This window comes from Dipodomys merriami, unplaced genomic scaffold (assembly GCF_024711535.1).
Source record: "Dipodomys merriami isolate MVZ:Mamm:240054 unplaced genomic scaffold, mDipMer1.0.p SCAF_24, whole genome shotgun sequence".
Taxonomy (NCBI): Eukaryota; Metazoa; Chordata; class Mammalia; order Rodentia; family Heteromyidae; genus Dipodomys; species Dipodomys merriami.
In genome coordinates this window covers 13,250,613-13,263,859 of record NW_027203826.1, presented here as the reverse complement: position 1 = coordinate 13,263,859, position 13,247 = coordinate 13,250,613, and the positions used below count along the sequence as shown (strand labels likewise).

At 38.6% G+C, this 13,247-nt stretch overlaps 1 protein-coding gene and 1 pseudogene across 2 annotated transcripts in view; both read right to left on the bottom strand.

Moving 5' to 3' along the window:
• The window catches only part of Pld5 (phospholipase D family member 5), a 350,998-nt gene that overhangs the window by 237,746 nt on the left and 100,005 nt on the right, over window positions 1-13,247 (bottom strand). The window lies entirely within an intron of this gene.
• On the bottom strand, window positions 7,198-7,291 carry LOC138835872 (U6 spliceosomal RNA; annotated as a pseudogene).

The following is a 13,247-nucleotide window of genomic DNA, read 5'->3' as shown; positions in this document are numbered from 1 at the left end:
AAAGAAGAACTCTGTTTAGATATGAGTTACTAGGGTAATATATGGTGTCTAAAACAATATCTACTAAAATTTTTTTTTTGGGTCCGGTTGTGGGGCCTGAACTCTGGGCCTGGGCGCTGTCCCTCAGCTCTTCAGCTCAAGGCAAGCGCTCTACCACTACGAAATTTATAAAAATTTTTATAAAATTTTATAAAATTTTTATAAAAAATTTTATAAAGATTATAAAAATTTTCTACGAAAATTTTTATAAAGTGATGGACAACTCACTGTGCTAGTAAAAATAAATATCTCAAATAATCTTTGGGGAAAATATTTGTTTAGTATTTTTTGAGCTGTATCTTAGCAGCAAACCCAAAAGTAAATATGCTACTTAAGATTTACTATGTGCTTCTTTGCCCAAATGATATGAAAGTGTTTGAATAACCAGATGTCCCAATATACTATGTGCCTTAAGAAGCAGACATGCTTAGCTTTACATGGAACCCAGTAATCCTGAATATAGATAACCCCTGTTTTCATGAGCTACTGAGTGCATATTAGTTCATCTGCAGGATTTTTCTGTATACTATGACTAGATTGTACAAAAGGTCTGCTGTACTTGATAGGGGTTCTACTTAGAGAAATCTATCCAGGATAGACCTCAGATTAACCACATAACATTAGTGGTGGTTAAGCTGGAGTTATGCAGATAGACGTGAGAGTTATACCTCAAACCTTTCTTTCTTGTTTATCAAACAAACAAATGAGTATGATTTTATTCTTCCAATACCAGGAGTTGAACTCAGCCTCATGAAGATCAAAGCCAAATAAAAGGAATGTGACCAAAAAAAGAATGTTCCTTGGGGTTTCTGAGTTATTCCATATTTGGTTGTCCAAGAAGGACATTCAGGAAAATAGGAAGTTTATATGAATAACATGAATAACAATCCAATACAAGAGCAACCACACCCAGCTTCAGCTCTGTCTAGGGGTATGTTAGAGAATAGTTAGGAGGGAACAGAGCAATGTACTCTGACAAATATCAGCCTTCAAACTTACTGCAGCCTTTCGATGGCACTGGCTGTGGCTCTTGCTGACCTGGGTTAGGAAGTTAACTGCAGGAAGAGCCACAGTGACAAACCTAGTCCACAGCAGCACTGCTGCTCAGAGGGAAATTGGTGTGGAATGAAGCCTTGTGGGACTAGAGCACTGGAGGCAGCCTACTACCCAGCAGGCTTTCTCTGACTTGACAGCCTCTTACTGGGCTGGAGCCTGCCTTGATAGAAGGGAGTAAAACAGCCACTCGAATAAGGAATTCTCTCAGGGAAGTCTGACAAATGAAACCTTTTGCAAACCTTGTTTACCATCAGAAGCAGGTGCTATGGAATTGCTTCACTTTTTTCCTCATTAAGCCTGAAGAGTTTGGCATTTATTCTGTATATATTGGGCAAAGCAACATAATGAACTAGTCTTTTTACATTCAGACTCCATTGCCCTCCCTCCAAGGCCCAGAGACAACAGTTTAATCAGTAAGAATCCCCTCTGTTTTATGAAGATTAAAAAATACTTTTGAGAACAAATAGGGATTTGTCCTCTAGAAGCACTTCTACTTCTAGGAAACAACAAATGAGCTTAGCTAATTTTTCATATCCAGCAGTTTCTTAATTGTTGTTATGGGGTTTTTGTCCAGAATGCATTTAATTTGGAAGCATTCCCAAGACATGTAAAACTGAGTGCCAACGTCTTTCTTTATGCACAAATTGGATTTAATAGTGTTTAGATTGAACCCAGGCAATTTTGTTATTTCTTCTCACATAAATTCTCACTACTCATGCTGAGGAAACCTCTAGTCAAGTGACACTTATTATAGCTTTTCTCAATCAATTGAATACTATTTATTGAGTTTCTACTATGTGTGGTACACAGCAGAAATCATGTGAGAGATGCAATTGCATATCAAGTACAGTTCTGTGCAGTTCTGCAGCTTGAAGATTCATTATGAAGAGCAGGCTGGGCCATGACCTGTGAGGAAAGGACATTTTCATAGAAATTTGATGTGGAAGGGGCTTTGGTGATGTGGAAGGGGCTTTGGGGTATGCTAATTTCATGCTCTGCTTGATTTCTGTGATCCTTTCTACAGCTATCCCTGTGATAGACATCCTCCTGGGCTTGATCTCTGTTAGTGAGGACTCTTACAAATTTCCTGCATCTCTTGTCATAATTCAGAACAATTTTGATCCTTTATATTTTGTGGAAGGATAAATGCCTAGCCCATGATCTTCACACTCCAGAAAAGGAGATTAAAACACAGATATAATTATATATATGTATGTATATATCAAGTACTTACTATATACAAAAATCTATTTAGGTAGTCATGAACCACATACCATTTACATCAGTAACAGAGCGCAGGTATTATAGTTATTCTATACGATTCCTATTGCCTAGTGATAAACCATTACATGTGTGTGTTTGCTTGCGTGTGTTTGAGTGATGATGGTGTAAATAAACCTATTGCTCTGCTGATCTTTGTGTATTTGTGTGTATGTCAGTCCTGGTTCTTGAATTCAGGGAATGAGTGCCATCTCTGAGCTTTTTTGTTCAAGGCTAGTGCTCTATTACTTGATCTACAGCTCCAATTCTAGCTCTCTCTCTCTCTCTCTCTCTCTCTCTCTCTCTCTCTCTCTCTCTCTCTCTCTCTCTCTCTCTCTCTCTCTCTCTCTCTCTCTCTCTCTCTCTCTCTCTCTCTCTCTCTGTCTCTCTGTTTAATTGGAGGTTAAATGTCTCATGGATTTCTAGGCTGGCTTCAAACCTCAATCCTCACTTCTCGGTTTCCTGAGTAGCTAGGATTGCAGCCCTGAGCCACCAGTGCATGGCAGCACTGCTAATCTTATAAAGTATAGAACATAAAATATGCATGTGCACCATACATCATAAGGATGATAAATGGTGGTTACTGGTGCGTATACATATGATGCATACACACATATTCCTTTTACTTAGAAGTGTGAGTGTACAACAGTATGCTGTATTAGGCAGACAATAGGCTCATACCTCTTATTTACTAAATCACATTTTTCCCTCAGGAAGCCATGATGAATAACAAACGTATACATCTAGATATTTGTAGACATCATCTCTGATGTTTACACAGTAAAAACCTCTCTCAGAATACATTCCATCTTAAAACAGCATATGATAATATTATATATGCAAATATTTTGTCATCCTATGAACTGACAACTATTTCTACATTTAAAAACCCCCACAACTTGAAGCTGGGGTGGGAGTGGCCAGACTCCACTCAGGGACTGAAAACCAGTGTTCTTTAGTCTGGACCTAAGGCCAACATTCTCCAGCTCCAAGTCTTCAAGGATCTTTTCCCAGCACTGGGCTCCTTTACCAGCCCCATGAGAACCTTTTATCATTTAGGATTCCATATGCCTGAGCCTTTTCTGTATACATTGGGAAGAAAAATAGGACACTATAAAGCATGAGCTTAGGAAAAACCCACTCAGTTTACAAGGAAACCCCAGGGTTAGAAAAAGCCACAAAGATTACAGTGATGATCCAGAGGTGGGAGGTCATGCCTGTAATTCAAGCTACTCAGGAAGCTGAAGTCTAAGGATTGCAATTTGAGGCTATCTCAGGCAGACAAGTCAGAAAGACTCTATATTTCCAAATAACTAGCAAAAGAGGAGGAGGGGGTTGTGACTCAAGTGGTAGAGTGCGAGCTTTGAGTGAAAAAGGTAAGCATGAAGGCCTGAATTCATGCCCCAGGACTGGCAATACATATATATGTATATATGTATAAACATATATATATATATAATAAGATAGAATAGAGTATAGTAAATCGATCCAACCCTGTATCATCTATACATCAACAGTACTTTAAAATGTATATTTCTGGTTATGCCTTCTTCAGGCATGCTTCAGACGTATCTTTACCTGTCCATCCAGCATCTGGATGACATGTAAGTCTCTACCATAGTCAGTTCCTTCTCCCATTGTCCCTATCCCAGTAGATGGTACTGGCATTCATCCTTATAGACTGATCCTGAATTTTCTTCTCTCTTCTATTTACATTGAACCCAAAACACATTGGGCCCATCTCTCCATTCCCAACTCTGGCAGGCTCATCCACACCACTCTCGCTTTCTGTCTAAGTTGCTAAAGTGGTCTTCTGTGATTCTTCAGGCACATAGGAGATAAGTGAAGTAAGCCAGGAACAAAGAAACATAGGTCCCATGGTTTCCCTTATTTGCAATTACTAGTATATATCTGAGACAAGCAGAAAAGGTCAGATAAGATGATGTTAAGCAAAATGAACCCCAAGATAAGGACACAAGTGTTTTTTTTTTCTTTCTTACTATTGTTTCTAATGTATTTATAAGGTACCACGTGATTTTTTTTTTGCTTTGTATGTCCCTCCCCCTGTTTTCACTGTATTTGATGTTGGTATAATTTGGGAAGAAGAAGGGAATAAACAAATTGTTTAAATAGGGATACAGGTTGACTCATTGCAACAATGAGATGTACAATATGCCATGTTGGAAAACGAACTTTACAATTTAGGTGGGGGGATAGAAAGGGGAATGTAGTTGTGGAGATGGGAGGGAAGGGATGGTAGGGGAAAAACAAAGGAGGAGGCAACAATGCTTGATAAGAAATGTACTCATTACCTTGCTCATGTGGTTGTAACCCTTCTGTACAATATTTTCACAATAAAAACATTTAAATAAACATGATGACTCCACTTATACATTATGTTCTTTCTTTGGGGTTTCTATACATTATCTTCCTTCTGTCTACAACATTGTTGTTCTGAATTCTTCAATGACATCATTTGATCTCTGCTTAAATATCATCTCAGAGTAGCCAACCTTGGAAGTCTTTTCCTTCATCTACTTCACCACTCAAAGTAAAGCAGTTATTACCAATTTGTATGTGGGCATTTTCCAATCCACCCATCTCCCTGCTGGTAGATCAGCCAACAGGGCAGGGACCCTTTCTTTGTACAATTTCAACATCCCAATAGCTACAACTACTGGTACATCAGGGTGGTTAGGAAACATATATGAACGAATGAACAAGGTTGGACTCATATTTGAAAGTAAGGAGAAAGCACCTATTTGTTTTCCATATAGAACATCCTTCTGCATGGCATGTGCCTTTTGTTCCTGTTCAGCTCTTCTTTGACATTTTAGCACTGTCACTGAGTGGAGCTTCTGAGAAAATGACTGGGAAGTTTCAAGCCTTTTCGAGAGAATGGTATGAAACACCTTTCAGGTACAAGGTCAGTCAGTTAAGTTTGTGACAGGTTCACTGTAAGATACAATTTATATAAATCACAGAATAAGCAGAATAAATAAGATTAGTCATGGTTTTATAACTCCCATAATAAAAGCAGATCAATGCAAATATGACACGTTTTTGCATAAATCTCTGCCACAATGACCTTCATTGTATTAATGAGGTTTTCTAAAGAGTTATTTGTTACAATTTCTTATGTATCATAAAGGCTGAAACATAATTTAAAATGTGAGTAAACTAATGATATGGGTGCTTGTTTAATGCTTGCTAATTTAGTGGAAGCTTCATAGTATTAACTTCCTATTTAGCTGGCTATGGAGAAATATGTATATGTATATGTATATATACATGTGTACACACGCTACTTGCACTGGGTTATGAAGTATGGATTTAACTTTTCAGGAAAGATGAATTTTTATTAGTAAATGCCCACATCAGATAATATTTTTCCATAAATCAAAACATTTTGTTCTTTAATGTTCAAGCTCATTTTTTCCTTATAATATGAAAGCATTCAAGAGGAAGTTTCCATTAAAATGAAAAATAACATCTCATCTAGTATGCAGTGAAATGGGGTAAATTGGAAACTCTGAGAGTGAATATAATTCTTATATGAACTAATCAAGCTGTACTATGATTAGGAAATGGTGGTGAAGTCATTTAAGACCCAGGAGTCACAAGCAATTTATTACAGTAATAAATAATACCATGATGAACAAAAGACCAGCAGCAAAAATTAATTGCTCCATTTTTCTACCATGTTTACAGCAATGTCCTCTGAAAATCTCTCCTTCTCTTACCCACCCACTTTTTCAAGCACCATTCTGAGAAACAGAACGCATGTAGAAGCAGATTTCTATTTCTGAATAATGCTATACCGTATCTCCAGGGAACATATAGCAGTACCTTTAGCACAATTTAGCAACAAATAGTTTGCTGGTTAGATGGCCAGTTGCCAGGGAGTAGAGTTACCCACTTATCCTAGGTCTTTTTTTGGCTGTGCTTATTGAAGCCAGATCTGTGTGGGCTTTGACTTCTTTCCTTCTGGAGGCATACCTCTTAAGCCCAGGTGAGCCTGCTCTTAGAGCACACAGCACAAGCCAAACTTATAAGAGGACTGGATTCCCAATACCAATTCTTCACCCAAGGAGATAGGAGGCAAGTGGCAGGTTTCTCTCCATCAGTTATTCAGTAGGTGCTTGTGAGAGGCCTCCTATGGGTCTAGAAGTTCTACAGGGGAGTGAGTTACCTCTGACTACAAAGCTAACCTCACTAACATACTTCAGATGGACTTTTTTCTGTAGCTTTCCCTGGTTCCTCACTCAGTGGGAATATAAATACATGAACTCTGAAGTTCCTTCCAGGTCTGTGTGTGAGTGTGTGTGTGTGCACATGTGCATGTGTGTACATACATTCCAGGTGTGGAATCTACTGTCTCTAATCTCAGTCTCCTGAAACATTTCAAGAGACAGTCAAGACTATTTTTTCTATTCTTACATCATCATCATCATCATCATCATCATCATCATCATCATCATCATCATCATCATCATCATCACTATTTCTTCCTGCAGATGGACCCCAAGGCCTTGCCCATGATAGTTAAGAGCTCTACATTGAACTTCACCCCCTAAATAAGTGGCAGGTACTAAGCCAGGTGCTGGAGATAGAGTAGTGACAAGATAAACAGGCTCTAACTCCCACTGAGCTTACAGCCAATCAGGGAGTGGTATTATAAGTACAGGAGTATCATGAAGTGAATTATCAAAAGATATATTAGATGCTATGAAATAATAAATCAGGCAGGTTAAAACACATCTTGGGTCCGGACAGAAGTCCTAGAAGGTTCTCTTGATGAAGCATGTGTGTGTGTGTGTGTGTGTGTGTGTGTGTGTGTTCATGAATTTGCATTGCATGTCATCCTTGCATACAGACCATGCTAATCTTCTCTTCATTGTTCCAGTTTTAGCGTAGGTGCTGCCCAATACAGGACATAATAAAGTTATTTTGAAGACCTTGAAAAAAGTGGTAGGTAAAGAGAAGCAGGCAGAGCTTTATAGATGGAAGGATTAGGCCTTGAGATGACCTGGAGTAAGAATGAACATGACAGTTCCAAGGTACTAGGAAAAATCAATACTTTTCAATTCTCACAAGCATGCAGACTTTGTCTAATTTACTGTGACGTTTTAGAGAAACAGATGAAAAATAAGGAGATTGAAACTGGCATTCCTGATCTTTGTCTAGGAGGAATATTTCCAAACATCATTCCATTAGCCTCAGAAATTGCTGCTTTAGACACTCATGTTGTTGCTAATGACAGCTATTTTCCCTCTAAAAATGTCCAGTTATCACTCTATTTGCTTTTTTTTTTGTCTTGGAAGAGAATCCTCCCTTCTGTTCACATTTCCATTCCCTCCATTGCACACACTTCCATAATTGACTTTCTAAACCAGTGTCATCTCCATTTTTTTCAGGTCCCTTTCTTCCATTCTTCCTGTTACCACACCTCGGTTTGGTTATTATAATAGCTCTGTAGGCATCCACATCTCCTGTCTGTTGCTTGCTAACTCATTTTCTGCCTGAGAAAATCTGATATTCTCCATGAACTCTGTATGCTTTACTGTGGTTCTCAAGGTTACGTTCAAATTCTTATCTAAGTGTTTTCCAATTGGGGTGATATATGCATCCCTAAAGGGGACAGGAGACAGAAAATGTGTGAGATTTTTGGTTATCATAACTGGTAAGAAATCTACTGACCCCTAGCGGGTAGAAGCCAGGATGCTGCTGTAAGTGCCCCAAAACACAAAATGGCCCCACAGCGAAGGTGATCTGATGATACATGGTGTGAGTAGTGCAGACATAGCTCTTTTGCATCTATTCCTGCCCACCTCTCAGCTCACCATTTTTCTGTTTCAAGCAGTCATAGAGAACGGTGGGGTTTCACCACATGAAATTACCAATATTTGACAAATTTCAATCTTACAAATCAAGAAATTCTCCTATTTCACGTGACCCCACAAAAGATTAGGAGTTTCTTGAGTAGAATTGTGTGTTTCTTCTGCCCAAATTGTAGACCTCACTTGCTGCTTTCTCTTACACATCTTCTAAAGTTCAAACTGAACTCCACTTTCCCGGCAGCCATACTATGAGTTGCAAGCGTGACATTTGACCTTTTGTGTAGGTCTTCTGTGCTTTGCACTCTGCCATCATGCCTCTGTATGCAGCCATCTACTGAAGACAGCTGCATTCAATGAGTCCCTATGGTTCAGACATAGGGACTCATTGCCAGGTGTCTTTGCCCACTTTATCTACCCAGAGTTCAGCACAAAGCCTGGCACCTAAGAGCCATAAATTGCCGAGCAAGAAAGAAACAATCCAATTTGCCTATCCCCATGGTCAATTGCTTCCATATCTGCAAGGGGAATGCTGACAGCTGTAATATCCTGAGTCACCAAGACATGTCTTCCAATTACAGGCAAGAAAAATAGTCAATGTTTCTCAATAGCACATAAAACATTTCCTTCATAGATATAATAGAGTTTTTGGAACTGCAAATGCTGACCTAGCACTATGCAGGTGTTAAGTACAATAAAACAAACCATCTGTGTTCTGAGTTCTTGCTAACTGCCAAGGTAGCTTTTGATAAAAAACTAGAAAAACCTGGAAAAGATGCAGAGAAGCAAAGGTGACATTAGATATTTTTGTTTGGTTAGGGTTAGGACCTGAGGATGAACAAAAGCTTTCTTGCAAGTTAAGCACATGTCCTATACTGTAGCCCCTGATGGCTTTTGTTTTTGTTTTTGTTTTGGAGGGGTTGGTTAATTGGAGATAAGAGTCTCAGAGACTTTCCTGCCTGGGCTGGCTTTGAACAATGATCTTCAGATCTCAGCCTCCTGAGTAGTTAGGATTACAAGCATGAGCCACTGGTGCCTGGCACCCCTGACATTAGTTTTAAGAGAAATTCTTTTTTTTATTAATAAGTTTTTTTGTTGGGTGGTCCAGTCATGGGGCTTCAACTCTGGCCTGGGTGCTGTCCCTCAGCTCTTCAGCTCAAGGCTAGCACTCTACCACTTGAGCCACAGCACCACTTCCGGCTTTTTTCTTTTTGCTTATGTGGTGCTGAGGAATCGAACCCAGGTCCTCAGGCATGCAAGGCAAGCGCTCTACCACTGAGCCACCTTCCCAGCCCTTAATAAGTTTTTTTTCTTGTGAAAATACTATATAGAGAGGTTACAATTACATGAGCAAGGTAATGAGTACATTTCTTATCAAGCATTGTTGCCTCCTCCTTTGTTTCCCCTTACCATCCCTGCCCTCCTATCTCCCCCCACCAAAGCTGTAAAGTTTATTTTTCAACATAATGTCTTGTACATCTCATTGTTACAATGGGTCCACCTGTGTCCCTATTTAAACACTGTTTTTTCCCTTCCTCTTCCCAAATTATAACAACATCAAATACAGTGAAAACAAGGGTTATACCATGGGGGAGGGGCATACAAAGAACCAAGAAATCATCTTATAAATATGTTAGAAACAATACAAAGAAAGAAAAACCATTTGAGTCCTTAATTACAATATTTTGTAGCTATAAAGACTAACTTCTTCCAGAACAATGTTTGAAACAATTTCCAAAATGAAAACTTATTGCAATGTCAAAAGAGATGTCACTGGGACAAGTGTGGTAGTGAATTCCTCTAATCTTAGCTATTGGGTAAGTAGAAAATAGGAGGATCATGGTTCAGTTCAGCGTGGGGAATATTTAGCGAGATTTGATATTAACCAACAAGCCAGGTGTTCTGGAGGTATTCCTGTAATCTAAGGAGAAACAGGAAAATTGTAGCCTCAACCTAGTGCTGTACAAAAACACAACACTCTATCCAAATAATAATAATAACAAAATAATAATAGAAACTAAAAGTTATGGATGTGGCTCACTGGTAGTGTGCCTGCCTAGAAAACACAAGACTCTGAGTCTTAATTGGAGCAGTGCCAAATTACTTTATAAAATGAAAGCATGTGTGTTGATCTAATGCTAGACAAAGACTCTGAAGACTTTTCCAATTGACTAGCAAATAGAAGATCCTTGAGTTAACCAGTAGAAGACTATAAAAAGTTTCCAAATTGGTACATCAATCTAACAGAAAAATGGTTTATGTGAGCTTTTGTTAGGGGTTCTATTTTGGCTTTGGATTTGGTTTTGGCAGTGTTTATTTCTCTGTCCTATGATTATTTTTAATTTTTTTCACATAATAGATGAATATATTTCTGCTTTTAAACATACAACAAATGTATAATGCACACTATAGTTCCTCTATTACTACTAATCTTTCCCGAAATTATAGCTATCATCTTGCATTTCTGTGAAGATTGGCATGCATTTTTGACATATATAGTCAAAAAGGTATTTTATACTTTGGTTTTGTTTTGTAAGAAATCAAAGCCAAATTGTGTAATACATATTTTTGCTTCTTGCTTTGTTCACTCAGTGAGTTCTAGTTCTGTGTCATTACCCACAGCTACATTTATTCTTTTACAATTGAGAACTCTAGAGTATAATGGATCATCACATTTTTGTTGATGAGCAAAACATTTATTAATAACAGATTTACTTAAAACCATATGCTCAACTAAATACCCTTCCACCTTTTTTGGAAGGGTAATGATGTGTGTCCTTTGGTGAAGAGTTTTCAGTAACATTGTTTGCTGCCTGATTTCAGGGAAGGTAGAATGATGGATGATATTCTTTAATCCTGATATTTTTTTAATCACATAAGGATGATAATAATTATGGAGATGAGTCAAGAAAATAGAGAGGTTCCTGTTCTTTGAAAAGTTCAGAAAATCCTCTTTCAGTGCAAGCTGTGTGGAGGGAAATTCCATCCATGAGCCGTAGACCAAGGTGTTTCACTTTTGGCTTGTCAACCTGGGGTGAGACACAGCCTGCCCATTTCTTCTTGTGCTATTCCTCTTGGCATTTCACCAAGTACCTCAAAGAAATATGGGTCCTCTTACAGACTTAACTTGAGGGAGAAGATTATTCTTGAAACTCACATGGAGTAAAAGGATGGTAGACCACAGCACTAATTATAGTCATAAACTTCTTTCTCGCTTTTTTGGGCTAGCCCTAGAGTTTGAACTCAGGGCCCAGGCACTGCCTCTTATCTCTTTCATATGAGGCTAGCCTTTTAACAGTTGAGCAACAGCTCTACTTCTGGCTTCTGGGTGGCTAATTGGAGATAAGAGTCTGCTGGGGTTGACTTTCAACCATGATCTTCAAATCTCAATATCCTCAGTAGCTAGGATTACATGTATTAGCGATTGGGACTCAGCCTTTCTCATATTTTGATTTAATATTCAAGGAAGACATGCCCTGCATCATTGAGATAAGAAAGTAAGTGTCAGTAGCAGACATGCAAGGAGGAAATACACCATTCTGGAGCATATCATTGAGGGCCTAATTGAGGGTGCCTTCCTTAGTGTTCAACTTTGTGGCTTAATGCCAGCCTGAGGTAGTCCCTAATCTAAACATCAATTTTGTATGGTACATTCTATGAACTATTTTAAGTATTTTATATGACAATGTTGACTGTTTACAATTTCTTTGAAAATTTTCTTCAAATTGTAGGTTGGCATGCAGATGTAAGAACTATGCAAAGATGCTCATTGGTAACACTTTGTAAAGTTGTGGTGTAATAAAAGAGCCAAAGTACAGTCATGGCTACAACACACCGATCATCTTCAGTCTTCGCCCGTTTAAGTTGTACTCATTGATGTGTATGTGTTTGTTATAGTTTTAGCACCTCTGTTGTTTCATGTATTCGCCAGCACAATCAAGACACCAAAGAGCTCCCAATTTGATCATTTCAGAAATAGGCAAATGGAATGTGAAAACTCTTGGGATTAGCTTTCACATTTCCTTCATATAATTCCTTCAACCCAAGATTATGGCATGGGACAGGGATGGAGTTGTGGTGTTGGGGATTGGAGGTGGAATCAGGCAAGGGAAAGGTGTGATGAAGAGGATGCTTTGGAATGGAAAGGCAGAAGAGCTAGACCTTGCAAGCAGAGAGACTGGCTGAGCACAGAGGTGCAGGTTCACACGTGCCAAAGCAATCTAGAGTATCAAATTAACCTGCAAGTGGTGTGGGATCACAGAAGTGCAGTGCACAAGGGACACAGGGCAGAGGATGAGTTGAAGGGGGTGCAGGAAACCTTGTTGAGTTCATTAACACTTGGGCATTCTGTCTTGCAGATAATAGGATATTAAACAGAAGGGCAGATCAGCTGTTTGTTTTAGTTGTGGAAAAAAGAAACCCGAGAGAGACAGGATTGTAAGGAGTGTTAAGGAAAAAGCTATTTTACATCTGTCCATCTGAAATATGCTTCAGTTGAAAATTAAGGTTCTGGGAAGGAAGGAATCAGAAGGCACTGGGAAATAAATCAGAGATGAAAATCACGGTCGTGAACTGATTTTATGGGAAGTGAAGAGAGATGAACTATGTTTGACAAGAGAATGTCATTTGAGAAATATAAAAGGATTAAACGCTTAACTTTAAAGTAGGGGTGGGGAGTACCCAGCCTTTGGTCTGTTTAAGGCCCATGAAACCAGATAGACTCAAATTGAATAAATTGGGGAACTTTTTCTTAACAGCATAAATATCAATGCAAATTAAAATCAAATATTAAAGTGCTCTTGGCAGGAAAAGTGTTCCTTACCCCTAGTGTGAAGATTGGAGGGAGAGAAAATCTTAGAAGAAAAAGTTAAAATTGGGAATTATTAAATCTAAAGGGCAACTTGGCTCTGATCTGTACTCCGATGGAAAATTACCACATTGGAGGTGGTAATCACATCTTGCTCATTGTCCCCAGAGGAAGTGGCTCCAGTGGAAACAAAAATAATATGTCAGGTATGAGAATAATTTCTGAGTTAATGAGCATTAGAAAAGATT